A 19,838-nucleotide genomic window follows, 5' to 3' on the forward strand; every position below is an offset into this window, starting at 1 on the left:
GTTCTGTATATTGACTTTACATATTTTTGACAAAGTCTATTTTTTCCTTCTTTTTTTTTTCTTGAGAACTTAACTGCAGTTTGTTTCTAGTTTTGTTTGTTTTGTTTCTTGCTTCCAGTGAATTACCACAGTCTGTTACAATTGTCACTTAGTACAGTGAGATATGTTCAAAATCCACATAAACTGGAAAATTCATAACTTGGCTGGACTGAAAGAACTCTTGAGTTATGTCTGAAAAATGACTCTCAGCAGAGGGATAAATATGATATGTTTCTCTGCTAAAGATTTTTTAAAAAAGGTTATATACGATGGTTTCTATACTAATGCAATATATTACAGCTTTAACTATAAAATATTCTGAATAGTCCTTCTAGATAGACAGACTCAAGAATGAAGCATACTTTATTAAAATTTTAGAAAGGATTGTCCCTCAGTTACCCTCTCTGACAATATAACAAAGACAGGTATACTATTTCATTCCTGAATAAAAGATTAAAATATTTATTTTAATATTTTTTTACAAGATAGATTTGCTAACCCTTAGTAAGCTTAGGCAAACTATAAAGAGCAAAGATGGAAGATAACAGCAAAGAAGAGAGATAAAAGTCTAATGACGATCCAGCTTCTAAATAAACCAATGCTCTCTAAAAACTCTAGATAAGCTGTTTTCTGAATGCTTCTTTGATAGAGCTGCTCGGACTCGTAAGAAAATGGGACCGGCGGATCAGTGATCAATAAAAAAAAAACCCGATCTGCTCCTGAATCCAATGCACATATAAGTCTATGGGGACCAGAATCCGGAGATTAAAAAGTTTGTGGACGGGATAGTGGGGTACGAGCGTGCACGGTGTACTCACCTAGGCTGTGTCATGGCGGCAAACTCCTTCCGGGTCACGCTTTTCCGTTCGGGTGCTGACAATTCAATAATTGGTGTAATTGGTTGCAGTTGCACTCTGCCCCCACCCTGAGTGGCAGCATGTCAAAGGACTTCAACCAATCACAGGCGCCAGGACAGCCAGTGGACGGGGAAAGCAGTGCAAGTGTCTGCATGTCAGTATGGTGAGCATGCATGTAGACAAACACATGCGGTCCACTCCTGTCAGAAGAGTGTGCGTCTGTGTCGGTGATGCGATGTCAGACTCATACAAGTTGGACTTTTACAGTCTGGATCTGCTCAGCCCTATTCTTTGACTAATAATACTTCTAACACTTTTCCCAAACGCATTCACGTTCACATTTTTTTTACTGCATTGCAATGTGGTTATTTATATTTAATGTGGTTTTATTATGTGCACAGCAAGTAGAGGGGACAAATAAAGTAAAAAGAAGCATAGATACTAAAAATAAAAGTATATTTTCTACCAGGTAAGACTATAAACCTGGAAACGTGACACAGATATCTGTGCTATGCCTAAAGAGTTTTTTTAGCTTAGATATACATGCAGGATACATATGTGGCTTTCAAAAATTCTTACAAATGTGAGGCAACTGTAAAAATGTTAAAATATCATTATTACCCAACCACTTTGGAAGTTCTAAATTGTACCTGCTTAAAGGAGTGGTTTGAAGGCCAAATTAATTTTCCTTCTAAATCCCTATCTATTTAATGCTAGCATCTAAACAATTTTCTAATATAATTTTATTAAAAATTCCCTCTACTTCCCTAAATACAATGTGTAACTGCCATTCAATTTTTATTTGTCTACTTCTGTGATGATGCTTTGTTTGAGAAGGCCTGTGCATGCTAGGATACTCAAAATAAATTTCATCAAGTGGCAGAGGCTGCGGTCACTGCTGCAGGTTTTAGCTCTCTCTAACATTAAGCATAATCAATGTCTCTCCTTCAGGGGCTGGTCTAGTCCATGTGTGCTGTGCACTGTGTGATGTGCACAATGACAGGGCACTCTGTATTGTAGGCTCAGATTAGCAGTAATGAACTAGCAACAGAGTGGTATCAGTGTAAAGACAACTATAATCACTGCAGTGGTGGCACTGGTCTCTGCTCACTGGTTATACTAACACCACTTTGCTGTTGGTTCATTACTGTTGATCTGCATAAAAAAGAGCATGTTGAAATTCTGTATAGTTTACAGTGCACAACACACAGAGACTAGCCTAGCCCCTGAAACAAGTGTCACTATAGACACTTTGTTTCAAGAAGGGAACAGTGTCTGTGGCAGTGACTGCAGCCTCTGCCCCCTAATGACACTTTCTTTGAGTATCCCAGCATGCACAGAGATCCTCACATAAGGCCCCATTAAAGTGGAAATAGGTAAAAAAATAAAATAGCAAATAGATAGTGTAGTGTGTGAAGGACAGAAATTTTTTAAGTATGTGAGAAAATAGTTTAGATTATGGAACTAAATAGATAAGAGTTTTAAATCAAAATTACTTTGGCCTTTGGACCAGCCTTTTAAGTTGAAGAATCAGGTTATTTTCTTTGCTCTACTGTAGAACTGCTGGATTTGTATACCCATAATAATTAATATTTTTGAAAACAGTCAACTGAGAATTACTATAAAAACAGCTTTGTCCAGTCTCCTTAACTATTTAACGTTTAAAACCTGAAAAATGATAAAAAACAAAAACTTTACTGAATTAAATAATCAAATAAATTCACCAACCATTTTCACCAATAAATTCACCAACACTTGAGATTCCAACAAATCATTTTGGTAGAGTAATAATAAATTAAAGAAATATTTTTTTTCAGGGGCAAAAAAATGCTATAATTTGCAGCGGATAAATTTATTAATTGGATTATTGGACAAATTATACATAACACAATAATTTATTGACATTGGTAATGTACTCAAAACCCAGTATTTCCTACTTACTCTACTCTACTTGCTTTAAAAAATGTAAAATATTATTGTAAAATTCCAACAATCTGAATATTACTAAACCTTTGAGTCAAAGTAAAGTTTACCATTAAGTTTCGATTATTGGTAAATTCTTCCCCTCTCCTTCTAACCTCTGTAATGAATTCCCCAATTGAAGCCAAAATAAAAAAAATGGAAAGTGACTCAATGCTCTCACCCAAATCATTCTTCGAAGGCAATGCAATATTTAAAATATTAAAAATATTTTTAAAAACTCTACAATGTTATTACCGTAAGTATGTTGAACTCCTTTTTTGAACTGTCTATGGTTCAGATTTCTAGTCTCAGAAGAAAAGTCTGCCATCACTCTGTGCATTGTAAGTGTATAAGGTGAATGAGGTGTATACGAGAATGAGCAATCATATAAACACAAATTTGTGATTTTTAATTAAAACATTTTGATGGATCAGATCTATTGGACATCCAATGTTCTCACGTTAAGAAATGGATGTTTACTATATATGTTTAATTACTAAATGTGGTTTGCACATGGTTTTGAAATTCATTTTTGGTTGGTTTGTACAGTAGTCACTCATACGTTTTATTACTGAAAGTTTTTATGTTATGATTTCGAAAATGATTTCTGATTTGTTTGTATAGTCTTCACTCAAAAGTGGACTGGTAGGCTTTAGAAGCGTTGTCCGGTCTTCTGCTACATTCTGCAGTTACTCTGTGCTCATTTGAATTGAGCAAAGACGAGCACAAGAATGTGGCCAGAATAATGTATTGTGCTTACGTTGTAAGGATTCAGAGGCCTTCAGTCCCATAATGTCACTGCAGATTTTTAGCAGAAGATTGGGCAACCTATCTTCTTCAAAGAGAAGATTTCAGTCTTAGAGACTGCCTTTAGTGGAAAAGTAGGAAATAAAATTTCGAAAAAGTTTTTTTAAAAGACAAATATGTGGACAGTATCCATTATGCAGCTCACCCTGGGGAATTACTATTATTCCTATAAAAATTATTATATTTTCAATGTTTCAAATGGACTATATTTTTACTATTTCAGAGTCCATATTATGCCATAGGCAACAAGTATTGTTTGAATTTCCATTGTTGCATCCCAAGAGCTTTTTTTTGCTTCCTTCAACATAAAAGTACAAAGTTGTTCTCTGCAAAATGAGCTTTATTTGTTATTGCAGCTATATTTGAAGTATATAATACCCACATTCTTTGTTACTGTTTATTATCACGAATAGAAAAAATCCCTATATCATACTTTTTTAAATTTGAAGTGTTGATTGTGCTAAGAAAGGGTTAACTTTATTGTGTGGAAAGTACAATTTGTTTTACAATTAATTTCTTAAATGAGTAAACTTTAAGTAAGTTTATCTATTTACGATATATGATAAAAAATATTCTGAAAGCTATACATTTTTGTATTTTACTTTCAATGAAAGTAATGTGTGAGGGCATTATTTTTGCAGATTATTTTCAGTGGTGCAAATTTTGATTATTTTGTATAACATTTTAGGAAGCATGAAAAAAACAGAAGCTCAATAAATCTTTAATTTTTTTAATTGAATTTTAAATTAAATTGTGGTAGAAAACTACTTTTGAGATACAGAGCAAACCTCTAAAGGAAAGGAGCACCGTACTGGACTTCAAAATTTGCTGGAATGGTTCGTGGGTGCCATGTCACATTGGCTGAGGTAGTAGAACAGAAGAAATTTCCCACAAATGACCCCATTTTACAAACTGCACCCCTCAATGAATTCATCTAGTAGTGCAGTAAGCATATTTACACCATGGATGTATCTCAAAATTTGGTACGAATGTGCATTAAAGAAAAAAAAATAAGTGTTTACCAGTTTTGCTTTAGCCCCAGATTTTCAATTTCACAAAGAGAATATGTAACAAAAAGGCACGATAATGTGTGACACAATTTCTCCTGATTGGGGCAATACCTACATGTGACTGTACAGTACTGTTTGGCCACACAATAGGGCTTAGAAGGAAAGCAGTGCCAATCGACTTTTGGAGCACAGGTTTTCCTAGAATAGTTTGAAGACTGCATTTACAGAGCCCGTAAGTGCCAGAGAAACAGAAACACTTTCAAGTGACCACATTTTCAAAATGACACACCTCTGGGAATTCATCTATGAGACTAGGAACGATTTTGTCTCTGGAAAACACCCATGAAGTCAAATGCAGTGAATGTTGCTACAAGCACTGTGTTACAGGGGGGAGGCTGTCTGATAATAAAACCCAAAGGAATATCAGACAGTCAGGGTCGACCATGCAAATACTCTGCTGCAGACTATGGCAGAGGATAAGGAGTATATAAGTGTGCCACTGTAAATAGCACAAGTGCAGAGTGCAATACCACTGTTAAACTCACAGAGGAATATAATTAGGAAATAAAGCAATTCCTCCCTTACTTGGAGGGTGTGTAGTATGGTCTCTGTTAATGGTCACAGAGACAAAAGCAGTGAGTGTAAAATGGCACCTACCTAGGTCCGTTCCTCTAGCGGTGCCAGGAGACGAACAGCAGCATAAGCCGCACAAAGCTCCTACCTGCGATCGCTCCACTAGTGTGCGAAGACACGAACCACTAGATATGGCACCTGCCTGGGTCCGCTCCACTAGTGGTGCAAAAGAGATGGACAGCAGCACCTATGTTCGCTCCCCTAGTGTGCGAGGATACGAACAACTGCCAGACGCAGTATAAGGAACGTTACCCTAGCGGCAACGTCCACCTACGAGTAGAATCACAAGGCCCAGCCGGACCATGTACCCCAGGCACCTGCCTATGTCCGCTCCACTAAGATGTAAGGATACGGGCTGAAGCTGTAAGGTATAAGAACGCTACCCTGCCGGTAGCGCTCACCTAGCATAGACAGAGAGATGCCTAGAGGGACGTGCACAGAGCGTCTACTCTCATGCATGAACCAAGAGGACTGAGCGCCGGGCGGCGTGCGTCAGGGTCTTATATAGACTTTGTGCCTCATCCAAGATGGAGGACACCAGAGCCAATCCGCTGCCAGAACGACAGGAATGACATCACGCTGGCCTATCACCGAGCAAAGCGTCACAAGCACATGACCTGCGACCAATCGGCATAGAAGGTGTCAGAGACATGTGACCACGTGTCACAAGCACATGACCAGCGGCCAATCAGCTTAGAAGGTGTCAGAGACATGTGACCTCGAGTCAGCGATGATGTCACCCGCACATGTGCAATGGCTCCAAGATAGGACTTAGTCTCCAGCGCTTGCACATGTGCAGTAGCAATAAATCCGAACATAGTCTCCAGTGCTCGCACATGTGCAGTAGCAAGAAATCCGAACATAGTCTCCAGTGCCACCTCAACCATAACACACTGCATTGTGTTGCCCATACATTGAGCCCAGCTCTAGAGATAGACACTTTGTAAATTATGCTTTCCTAACTTGGGATAACAGGGGAGGGCATTTTCACTTTACCTATTTACTTAGATAATATAATCATTACTCCTGCCTATTGCATCCACCTAACTGTACACCGTATGCATAATTATTAGACAAGTTGCATTTTAGAGGATTTTTTTATTATTGATCAAAAACTATGTTCTCAATCAACCCAAAAGACTCATAAAATTTAAAGCTTAATATTTTTGGAAGTTGAAGTGGGTTTTTTTTAGATTTGGCTATCTTAGGAGGATATCTGTTTGTCAGATCAGGTGAACAAGGGGACAATTTCACTATTTTTTCATCTTTTAGGCTTTTACTGGCCAGCCATGCTGTAGAGTAGTTGGATGCATGTGATGGAGCATTGTCCTGCATGAAAATCAGGTTTTTCTTGAACGATACCTACTTCTTCCTGCTTCATTGCTTAAAGAAGTTGTCTTCCAGAAACTGGCAGTAGGTCTAGGAGTTGAGCTTCACTCCATCCTTAACCCAAAAAGGTCCCACAAGTTAATTTTTGATGATACCAGCCCATACCAGAACCCCACCTTCACCTTGCTGGCGTCTGAGTCAGAGTGGAGCTCTCTGCCCTTTACTGATCCGGCCTCTAGCCAATCCATCTGGCCCATCAAGAGTCACTCTCATTTCATCAGTCCATAAAACCTTTGAAACATCATTCTTAAGATATTTCTTGGCCCAGTCTTGACATTTTATCTTATGTTTCTTGTTCAAAGGTGGTCATTTTTTAGCCTTCCTTACCTTAGCCATGTCCCTGAGTATGGCACACCTTGTGCTTTTTGATACTCCAGTAACGTTGCAGCTCTGAAATTTGGCCAAACTGGTAGCAAATGGCATCTTGGCAGCTTCACACTTAATTTTCCTCAATTCATGGCCAGTTATTTTTCGCCTTTTTTGCCCAACACGCTTCTTGCGACCCTGTTGGCTATTTGCCATGAAACGCTTGATTGTTCGGTGATCACACTTCTAAGTTTGGCAATTTAAAAACTGCTGCATCCCTATGCAAGATATCTCACAAGTTTTAACTTTTCAGAGCCCGTCAAATCTCTCTTCTGACCTATTTTGCCAAAGGAAAGGAAGTTGCCTAATAATTAAGCACACCTTTTATAGGGTGTTGATGTCATTACACCACACCCCTCCTCATTACAGAGATGCACATCACCTGATTTACTTAATTGGTAGTTGGTCTCAAGCCTATACAGCTTGGAGTAGGACAACATGTATAAAAATTATCATGTGATCAAAATACTCATTTGCCTAATAATTCTGCACACAGTGTATGTAACATAGGCCTTCTACTGCAGATGCCATAGGTACAGGTCTGGTGCTTCTCCATCCCAGTGACATATTTATTTGCCTTAAAGAGTAACTGGGATTTTAATTTTTATCTCATAAATCAATAGTATACATTAAAATAAGCAACTTTGTTACAGTGCCTACAAGTAGTATTCAACCCCCTGCAGATTTAGTAGGTTTACACATTCGGAATTAACTTGGCATTGTGACATTTGGACTGTAGATCAGCCTGGAAGTGTGAAATGCACTGCAGCAAAAAAGAATATTATTTCTTTTTATTTTTTTTTTTTAAATTGAGAAAAGTTTATTCAGAGGGTCATTTATTATTCAACGCCTCAAACCACCAGAATTCTGTTTGGTTCTCCTAAAGTATTAAGAAGTATTTCAGGCACAAAGAACAATGAGCTTCACATGTTTGGATTAATTATCTCTTTTTCCAGCCTTTTCTGACTAATTAAGATCCTCCCCAAACTTGTGAACAGCACTCATACATGGTCAACATGGGAAAGACAAAGGAGCATTCCAAGGCCATCAGAGACAAGATCGTGGAGGCTCACAAGGCTCGCAAGGGGTACAAAACCCTTTCCAAGGAGTTGGGCCTACCTGTCTTCACTGTTGGGAGCATCATCCGGAAGTGGAAGGCTTATGGAACTACTGTTAGCCTTCCACGGCCTGGACAGCCTTTGAAAGTTTCCTCCCGTGCCGAGGCCAGGCTTGTCCGAAGAGTCAAGGCTAACCCAAGGACAACAAGGAAGGAGCTCCGGGAAGATCTCATGGCAGTGGGGACATTGGTTTCAGTCAATACCATAAGTAACGTACTCCAACGCAATGGTCTCCATTCCAGACGAGCCCGTAAGGTACCTTTACTTTCAAAGTGTCATGTCAAGGCTCGTCTACAGTTTGCTCATGATCACTTGGAGGACTCTGAGACAGACTGGTTCAAGGTTCTCTGGTCTGATGAGACCAAGATCGAGATCTTTGTTGCCAACCACACAGGTGACGTTTGGAGACTGGATGGCACTGCATACGACCCCAAGAATACCATCCCTACAGTCAAGCATGGTGGTGGCAGCATCATGCTGTGGGGCTGTTTCTCAGCCAAGGGGCCTGGCCATCTGGTCCGCATCCATGGGAAGATGGATAGCACGGCCTACCTGGAGATTTTGGCCAAGAACCTCCGTTCCTCCATCAAGGATCTTAAGATGGGTCGTCATTTCATCTTCCAACAAGACAACGACCCAAAGCACACAGCCAAGAAAACCAAGGCCTGGTTCAAGAGGGAAAAAATCAAGGTGTTGCAGTGGCCTAGTCAGTCTCCTGACCTTAACCCAATTGAAAACTTGTGGAAGGAGCTCAAGATTAAAGTCCACATGAGACACCCAAAGAACCTAGATAACTTGGAGAAGATCTGCATGGAGGAGTGGGCCAAGATAACTCCAGAGACCTGTGCCGGCCTGATCAGGTCTTATAAAAGACGATTATTAGCTGTAATTGCAAACAAGGGTTATTCCACAAAATATTAAACCTAGGGGTTGAAAAATAATTGACCCACACTTTTATGTTGAAAATTTATTAAAATTTAACTGAGCAACATAACTTGTTGGTTTGTAAGATTTATGCATCTGTTAATAAATCCTACTCTTGTTTGAAGTTTGCAGGCTCTAACTTATTTGCATCTTATCAAACCTGCTAAATCTGCAGGGGGTTAAATACTACTTGTAGGCACTGTATATTTCTTATCTGAAAAATGTATTTCTTTCTCAGAATTTATCAGTTATTAGCAAAATTTTCAGTTCTGTGGTAAAATCTGTCTTTAGTCAAGACTTGCTCATCATTGAGATGGGGAAAAAGTAGTAGTTACTGATGTAGATAGAAGAGGAAGGAGAAGTGGAACTTTGCCTATAGTGTTTCTCTGTGCCTCTAGCTCCCCCCTCTTCTCATCATCATAGAATCTCATTACTGCCATCTCCTATCTCAGTAATGGAAAGTCTTTACTGAATACAGATTTTATCTCTGAATTAATAATTATGATAATGACTGATCAGTTTTGACATAGAAAGAAGCAAATTTATCTGATAAGATATATTATAAAGTTGCTTATTTTAATGTGTACTATTGATTTAGGAAATACAAATTAAAATGATGGTTATGCTTTAAATTTATTTTCACTATGTTTGTTTCAACCATTGTCTGCCTAGAGGTCAATGTACAGTAGATTTAATAAAAAATTTCTAAAATGTATTCAAACATCCAATCCACTATCCACTACACCTATGCTACACTTATAGACCTATGTGTGTTTTCAGTACTGTAAACATGTCTTTGATTATGCACCTTGTTAGAAAGATTTCTGTTTTGTGCTTAGTATATCATAATATCACTTTCTTTATACTGAAATACCCTCCTCAAATAAAAAAGCTTAATATACAGATATGGTTTTTAAACCAAGCTCTTAACAACAAAAAAATATACTAAATAGAGATGAGCAACTCTTTTGAAATTCAAATTCACTAGTTTTGCTGAATGTTCTTTAGAATCTGTAACGCTCACTGCTGTAGATGATAAGGCGGTAAACTGAAGTGGACCCAGTGGGCTACAGGGGAAACCCGGGCTTATCCTTTAGAAGGATGGGCTTGACTAAGTGCCCAATGCGAGATGACAGGTGCCACTACCAGGACAGTGACTAGAACTGTGGCAGCTGTCATCTTGCATTGGGCACAGACACAGATGCAGACAGGCGCACTCTCCAGTGGATGAAGGGACCACCAGGATGGCTGAGGCCGATAGCATTGCCAGGATGGATAGGTACAATAACTACTATAGGCAGAGACCAATGAGATGGTTGAGACTGATAGACTAGCTAGGATAGACAGACACAGTCACAAAGATAGACTGGAACTACTGGGATGGCTGAGGCAGATATCATGGCCAATATAGACAGGTACAGTCACTAGTATAGACAGAAACCACCTGAATAGCTGAGGCAGATAGGACGGCCAAGATGGACAGGCACAGTCACTTGTATAGACCGGAACGACTGGAATGGCTGAGGCTGACAGCATGGCCAAGTCGGAAGGGAACCAGAGTATAAGCAGTGCAGGGGTACAGGAATGTACACTGTTTAAGGAACAGACAGTGGACTAGGGGACTTAAAAAGTATTTGGCAAGGGAACAACCCAGTAACTCACTAATCATGTTGATAAGGCACCTTCCCTACTGAGAGAGTGCCTTAAATACGCAGTGCTTCTCAGCCATAGGCTGAAAGGAACTTCCAGGAAATTGTGCATTGGCCCCTTAAGTGAAGGGCAGCAGTGAACATCTATGCCATAAGAGCACTGTCAGAGGATCTGTGTAGCATGCACAGGCCATGGGAAGGTGAATCAAAGAAAGCCAACATGGAGGAATGAGGGAAGCCAGGCACAGTAGTGTGGGTGGGCTACAGCAGTGAGTGTATTTGCATCCCTGCAAGGGGGAGAGCGAGCAGTGTGGAGATGCTGGTGCTACAATAAACCACCATTACGCCCTCTCTTCCGCAAATGAAAAGAAAGTCTTCTCTCCAGAAAGAGGACCACGACGTTGATGGGAGAAGAAATGGCCAATGGGAGAAGAGGACCAAGAAATTGCTGCATGGAAGGCTGTTTTCAAGACACACCAACAACCGGGGTAGATATCTTAGAAGATTCAGGGACACATAAATACTCCTCACTACTCTCCTCAAAGTCAATGACAGCCTGCAGACAGGCAGAAAGCTGGATCAGTTGGCAAGAAGGAATCACAGCAGATCGGGATGGAAGGGCACTAACCAGGCAGTTCTTGTCACATCTCTGACCCCAGCGGAGCACCGCACAAGATTTACAGTCCAGAACAGACTCAAGAGCATGGAGTAAAGGCAGAAATAGAAGAAATGGACAAAACAAGTGGCTTGGAGAGAAAATATTCTCTGAATGTGTATCTCCCATGAGTAATTCCACTGGCTCATAAATTAAGCATATGAGTCTGGATACCTAGGAGCATTCCATGCACGAATGGCACCAACAAGGGTTTCAGAAGGTGTCGGATAGGGATCTGGAAATGGTCCACCACAACTTGCTGACCGAAATCCCATCTCAAGGAGCTGAACTCTTCCAAACGATACCAACATTGTCTGGATGAAAGAACAGGAAGAAGGGTTGCTTTCGCTGAGGGTGAACCCATCTACCAAGCCCATGCAAGAGGGTTCCGGTTTCAAAGGACAGGTTTGGACATGGTGCTCTGGTCCTCCATGCAGAACCTTGGCTTGGTGATTTTCACATTGTTGATCAGGAACAGGAGTGAAAACTGGAACCTGGAAAGCAAATGGCCTCTGGAAGAAGAGAGCCAGGCAGAAAGGTTTCTTCAAACAGTAGACTTCAATTTAACATTTCTGGAACTTATGTTCAACCTGCTTGGCAAAGGAGAAAAGATCACCCAAGGTAGTGAGTATATCAAGATCAGCCAGTTCATTCTTGGTTATCTTGGATAGACCTTCCCAAAAGACGGCCACCAGTGCCTGATCTTTCTATCATAATTTCTCCCAACATCTGTAAAACACTACATTGCACTCAGGAATTATTTCTCCTTTTAACTTCTTTATTCTCAAATTTTCATAATAAATTCACATTCCATATTACGCGTTTCGGTGTCACGCATTTTGATTTCACAATATAACAGCCTTCATCAGATATCTGATATCTGATGAAGGTGGTTATATAGTGAAGCCAAAATGAGTAATATGGAATGTGGATTTATTATGAAAATTTGACAATAAAGACGTTATAAGGAGAAACAATACGTGAGTGCCAAGTAGTGTTTGACAGATGTATGGAGGGGTCACTGACCCATTGCTGAGACACCACCTGTGAGAGAGTGCTTTATGAAATTTATGATCTGTTAATATTACCACTGGTGAGATTATACACAGAGCTCTCTAAATAGTATGAGTATAGTGTAAGTGTACAAATAATACAGTGATCACCGGTGATATTAAAAACAGGAGCTCTGTACATAGTATATAGTGTAAATGGAAAGATAATACAGTGACCAGTAGCGGTGACGTAACTAAGGTCCTATGGGCCCTTATCCAGTATTTGTGCCTGGATCCCCACCAGCATGTTGGTCAGATCGGCAATGATATTCTAATAATGTCCCCCCATCCGGGTCCTTATCTTGTAATGTCTTTTGTCCTGGCTCCCATCCTGTTATAATGCCTTCCATTTTCTAGAAATGGCCCCCATCCTGTAATAATGTCCCTTGTTCAGGTCCCCCCTTTGTATAATATCCCTTCTACTGAGCCCCCATTCTGTAGTAATGGACCCTGTACTATAAAAATGTCCCACTTTCTGGCTCATACTTTAAAAATGTCTTTTGTCCTGGGCCCACATTCTATAATAGTGTTCCTCTTCCTGCTATAATGTCCCTGATCCTAGGCCTTTTCCGTTCTACGTCTATACATTTTAAAAAGAAACAAACAATTACAGTATTCTTACCTTCACCCATTTCCATGATGTGCGATATCTTCCTCTATACCGGTGCATCAGTGTCATGCACCGCCCATCATTGGTAAGTCAACATCTGCATGCATTGCCGCACAAAGAGGCAACAGATAACTTGGGCTGCAATACATTTCAGCTCAATGTGCATTCAAGGATTTACATACAGGGGATAATTGGGGTCGACAAGGCTCCCCGCCTGCTAAGGCCTCTCTATTCATTGAATGTTTAAATTATTATTTAACAATTAAGACTTCAAATTCCATTTTCAGTGTGCATCAATACATCAGTATTACACCAAAATGACACAGGTCTTTTTCTATCTCTATGTGTAATGAGCTTTTTGCTCGGGCCTCACATCCATAAACTTTAAAATACTAAAGAGGCCACTGCTTCCTCTGTCATCATTTTTTTAGCCCCAGTGATCATCATCCTGATTGGCTGCGCTAGATCATGTGATGATAACTGCAGAGCATTATGGGGATAACAGCTGTGCCTTTTGGCATGAGCCCACGCTCTGACTTTATATTTTTCTTTTTTAAATATTATATAACATAGAAAAGTTTAAATCACTTAATTTTGTCACTTTCAAAAATAAATAAACAACATATTTGGCATTGGCATGTCTAAAAAAGTGCAATCTATCAAAATAAACCAGAAACCAGAAGTTTACATACACTACGTAAAAAGACACATACATGTTTTTCCTCACTATCTGACATTATATTAAAATAAACCTTTCCAATTTTAGGTCAATTAAGAATCAAAATCTAATATATAAAGCTGAGTGCATGTGTGTATGTGTGTATGTATGTGTGTGTGTATGTCCGCTAAAGGAATCCGCACCGTCGCATTTACAATCAGAAAATTTTCCACAGACACTCCATGTGACTCAGGAAACGTCATAGACTATGTTTGGACGGGAAAATTTAACCCCGCACTTTACAGTTAGTCTCCAAAATCCTGCCTCCATTAATCTAAATGGAGCTAGGATATACGGGCTATTAATAGCAACTGTCAGTGGTTGCTTTAGGAACAAAATAAACTGTTAGTATAAGAATCTTATGTGTGAGGTAATAAGATGGGGAAACTGATAGAGAGAGAGACATAAAAAGACAGACAGAGACACAGACAGAGACAGATAGAGACAGAGATAGATGGGCAAGAGACAGACGGGCAAAGAGAAAGACAGGCAAAGAGACAAATGGGCAAAGAGACAGCCCAGGCAAAGAGACAGACCTAGAAACAGACAGCCGAGCAAAGAGACAGCCAGGTAAAGAGACAGCCGGGCAAAGAGACAGCCGGGCAAAGAGACAGCCTTTGAAAGAGACAGCCTTTGAAAGAGACAGCCGGGCAAAGAGACAGCCTTGGAAAGAGACAGACGGTGAAAGAGACAGATGGTGAAAGAGACAGGACTGGAAAGAGACAGATGGTGAAAGAGACAGACCTGGAAAGAGACAGCCATGGAAAGAGACAGCCCAGGAAAGAGACAGCCGGGCAAAGAGACAGCCAGGCAAAGAGACAGCTGGGCAAAGAGACAGACTGGGAAAGAGACAGCCTGGGAAAGAGACAGAAGGGGAAAGAGACAGACGGTGAAGGAGACAGATGGGGAAAGAGACAGCCCTGGAAAGAGACAGATGGGCAAAGAGACAGCCAGACAAAGAGATAGCCGGGCAAAGAGATAGTCGGGCAATGAGATAGCCGAGCAAAGAGACAGACCTGGAAAGAAACAGACGGGCAAAGAAACAGACCTGGAAAGATACAGACGGGGTAAGAAACAGCCCTGGAAAGAGACAGCCCTGGAAAGAGACAGCCCTTGAAAGAGACAGCCGGGCAAAGAGACAGCCAGACAAAGAGACAGCTGGACAAAGAGACAGCCGGGCAAAGAGACAACCGGGCAAAGAGACAGACTGGGAAAGAGACAGACTGGGAAAGAGACAGACGGTGCAAGAGACAGAAGGGGAAAGAGACAGAAGGGCAAAGAGACAGAAAAGGAAAGAGACAGAAGGGGAAAGAGACAGACGGGGAAAGAGACCTGTAAAGAGACAGCCGGGCAAAGAGGCAGACCTGGAAAGAGACAGCCCTGGAAAGAGACAGATGGGGAAAGAGGCAGACCTGGAAAGAGACAGCCCTGGAAAGAGACAGATGGGGAAAGAGACAACTGAGGAAAGAGACAGATGGGGAAAGAGACAGCCCTGGAAAGAGACAGATGGGCAAAGAGACAGCCCGACAAAGAGATAGCCGGGCAATGAGATAGCCGAGCAAAGAGACAGACCTGGAAAGAGACAGACCTGGAAAGAGAAAACAAAAAGCCAGCACCAAATGTGCACTTCAGCACTAAACATTCCAAACTGTACTTATTATAAAAATTTTGAGATTTTTGGAAAAAAATTGCAATTTCTTGAGCTGCCTCGCCACGTCACGGCAAATCTCATTTGAGGCAGTCCTACACTAAAATATTTTTATAAACTGTGCCATACGGCTTCACATATGAATAGTAGAACTGCTCTTAGCAGCACTCGCCTGGTCTATTTCAATCCCGTACCCATGACTGAGTCATGGCTGTGGGCGGGACAGATCCAAGCAAATGCTGCATGAAGTAAATAGCCTGTGGACAAAGCCTGATGACTTAATGTGAACAGTCACCAACCACCAAAATCTAGACAGATGGAATATATCCCAAATTGGGGTGCATAGCAAGGTGGAGGTCAACCACCGACCAATTCAATGAAGAAAAAACAAAAAGCCAGCACCAAATGTGCACTTCAGCACTAAGCATTCCAAACTGTACTTATTATAAAAATGTTGAGATTTTTGGCAAAAAATTGCAATTTCTTGAGCTGCCTCGCCACGTCACGGCAAATCTCATTTGAGGCAGTCCTACACTAAAATATTTTTATAAAATGTGCCATACGGCCTCACATATGAATAGTAGAACTGCTCTTAGCAGCACTCACCTGGTCTATTTCAATCCCGTACCCATGACTGAGTCATGGCTGTGGGCGGGACAGGTCCAAGCAAATGCTGCATGAAGTAAATAGCCTGTGGACAAAGCCTGATGACTTAATGTGAACAGTCACCAACCGCCAAAATCTAGACAGATGGAATATATCCCAAATTGGGGTGCATAGCAAGGTGGAGGTCAACCACCGACCAATTCAATGAAGAAAAAACAAGACCTGGAAAGAGACAGGCGGGGAAAGAGACAGACGGGGAAAGAGACAGATGGGGAAAGAGACAGCCCTGGAAAGAGACAGCCCTGGAATGAGACAGATGGGGAACAAGACAGACAGATAGAGACAGACAGACACAGACAGACACAGAGAAAGAGAGATACACAGAGATAGAGACACAGAGATAGAGAGAGACAGACAGAGAGACTGATAGAGAGACAGACAGAGAAACTGATACAGTCAGCGACAGACACACAGAGACAGACATACAGACAGAAACTCGAAGAGAGATAGTTACTATCCTGGGCAACGCCGGGTACTACAGCTAGTTATTTATATTTGCCAAATGCCAAAAGAAAGAGAATGTTTTAAGGCACTTTTATTACTTTCTGCAAAGTCAAAAGTTTACATACATTTCATCAGTGTTTGGTACCATTGCTCTTTAACTGTATGACTTAGGTCAAACATTTGGATATTCTTACACAAGTCTCTCACAATAGTTGGTAGGAATTTGGGCCTACTCCTCCTGACAGAACTGGTGTAACTAAGTCATGTTTGTAGGTCTCCTTGCTTGCACCTACCTTTTCAGCTTTTCCCATACATTTTCAATAGGATTGAGATCAGGGTTTTGTGATGGCCACTCCAAAACATGGACTTTATTATTCTTAAGTCAGTTGGTAACCAGTTTGACAGTATGTTTCAGATCATTGTTCATTTGGAAGACCCATTTCCACCCAAGCTTTATGTTTCTAGCTGATTTCTTGAGATGTTTCTTCAGTATTGACACATAATTGTCTTTCCTGATGATGATATCTATTTTGTGAAGTGCAAAAGTCCCTCCTGGAGCAAAACAACACCACAACATGATGCTGCCACTCCTGTCTTTCACAGTTAGGATTGTGCCTTTAGGCTTCTAGTTTCTAGCTTCTCCCTTTTTCATCAAAACATATCAATAATCATTATGGCCAAACAGTTCTATTTTAGTTTCATCAGACCACAGGACGTCTCCAAAAATTAAGGTATTCCTGTGTGCATTTGCAAGCATTAATCTGGACTTTTTATGTTTCTTTTAGAGCAATATAATATATAATCCTTTAATCTGTTTTCTTAACCCTAGAACGCGCAACCATAGAAATCAACCATAGAAAACAAGTAACCTATCAGGCCTGCGAGGCCCCAGGTATGAGTTCTAGGGTTAATCTGACTTTCATGGGCCAAGTGAGGCTGTTCAGTTTGGGTCAGGAGACTTGCAGTCAGTCCAGACCTCATGGTCTTTGGCAAACCATGAAAGATGGATGTGTAAAGTGTACCTTGAGCAACTGCTAATTTAGTGATAACTGTGATAATAGCTCATACCCTTTAAAAATTATATTAAGAAATAGTGCACTTTAATCTTGCAATTTTAACTTTAAGAAAAGCTAAATTATGTATGCTTAATAGGTAGTACAGCATGTATTGCTGTGTTAGACAAGCTATCAATGTCACCTTGACATTTAATGTAAAACATATTTGATCTCATTAATACTTTTCTTTTGGTAGTCAAAAAAAACCCATTTTCTTTTATTTATCATTTTTTTTCAATTTGATAATAATTGCCATTGTAGTGTCGTAATATGATCAGTACAGTTAAAGTCAAATGTATATGTAATGGTTAAACAATTCCATTTTTATATGTTCTAGATTTAATAACATCTTTCTTTTAACGGCGTTTTATATTCTCATATGACAATCAATATAAAATGTCTAGGCTAGATAGCCTGTTTTAATATTTTATCAATTTAATATTTTCTTGCACCTCTATGAGTTGATTTAATTCAAAATAAATTTGTCTTTGGAAAAAAAAATATTTGATTTTTCACTACAATTTTAGAAGTTTGTCCCACTCATCTCCTATAACTGTTCACTTATTTATATCACTAGATTTAATAGAAATGAATCAGGAAATATCTATCATCATTTTAATGCATTTTACAACATGATGCAATATAATATTTGTTTAGAAATATTGTTAACTGGATTTTCCCATGCAAGATAATGCTATAGGAAAAAACATTACTCAATGTTACATACTGTGTCAGTTAACACCTACTGTATTTTTTCTTTGGTGCTTTAAACGTTGATTCGAAATGACAAGGCAGTTAAAATGAAATCCAGATCATTTACTATTTGTATAATTTTTCATTTTAAAATTAGGCTTTATGTTACAAAAACTCATATTAATTAAAAAAGCTATTTTTAATTATATTCAACTGAGTTGATGTTAATTTTTCACAATTGATTAAGAAGCCTTAATGTTGGCAAGTAGTCAGCAATGCTATGAAAATATTCAGCACACAATTTTGTTAAAACATTGTGCCATCTTATGTTAACTATTATTTCAAAAGAAAAAGAAGATAATCTATTTGCCAATTTGATGATGCATTTTACGAAAGACTATGTTGAGGAATGTTTATGTAGTGGTCAAAAAGGGACCTTAGTTCAGTAGATGAATTTCACATAGTGATGGGCGAGCCCCCTGATGTTTGTGTTCGGGAGACTCTCCTGAACGTTTTGTAAAGTTTGAGTTCGGGTTCTGAGATAATGTGAACTTGCATCCGAACACCAAACTTGGCCTTTAAAGTTATGGGATGGAGTGGGGGGGACACTGTAAAATATAGAATACAGTTAATAATAAACATTGTCATTATACTTACAGGTCCTGCGATGTGTCCTGCAGACTTTGTCTCCCGGCCACTTCTGGTTCCAGGTCCGATCATTGCTGTGACCCCGGGTAACCACCACTGATTTACAGGACCTTCCATGATGTCATAACCATGTGACCAGTCTGTTGTGAATGTTGTACAGACATTGGGTTACAGACTGGTCACATGGGTATGACGTCACAGAAGGTCCTCTGTAACCCATGAGGTAACAAGATTCAGACCAGACTGGTCACATGCCTATGACGTCATGGAAGTTCCTGTATTTCAGTTGAGGTTCTGTGGGGACACAGCTGACCGGCCTCAGCTATTCACTTGGGTGAAGCCTCTGACAGCTCTCAGCTGAGTCTATGTGATAAAATATGAAGAGAAAAGAAACGGATTTTGCGCCGCCCTAAAAACCATAGATCCAGTAAATTAAAAAGACTTCCTTTTTATTTTTACGAGTTTACGCGTTTCAGAGACATATCCATCTCCTTCATCAGGACAAAAGAAATCATCATTTCTTTTGTCCTCATGAAGGAGATGGATATGTCTAAGAAACGTGCAGACTCGTAAAAATAAAAAGGAAGTCTTTTTAATTTACTGGATCTGCGGCTTTTAGCGTGGTGCAAAACCCATTTCTTTTCTCTTTATATTTTATAACGTTCTCTCGGGGCCGCTGCAAATCACTAGACACTCACAAGCTTGTGAAAGGGGTTGTGACTGGCACAACCATACCAGGTGAGTGTATTCCTTCATATCTTTTTCACCCCCATACCGGGTAAGACCCTATTTGCACTTTTTTCCCCACTATAGTGTTATTGAGTCTGTGTGAGCAGACCTGTGTTTGTCTCCTCACACAGATGTAGCAGAGCTGAAGATGCTCACCCGCTTTTGG

Source organism: Anomaloglossus baeobatrachus, chromosome 6, assembly GCF_048569485.1.
Source record: "Anomaloglossus baeobatrachus isolate aAnoBae1 chromosome 6, aAnoBae1.hap1, whole genome shotgun sequence".
Classification (NCBI taxonomy): domain Eukaryota; kingdom Metazoa; phylum Chordata; class Amphibia; order Anura; family Aromobatidae; genus Anomaloglossus; species Anomaloglossus baeobatrachus.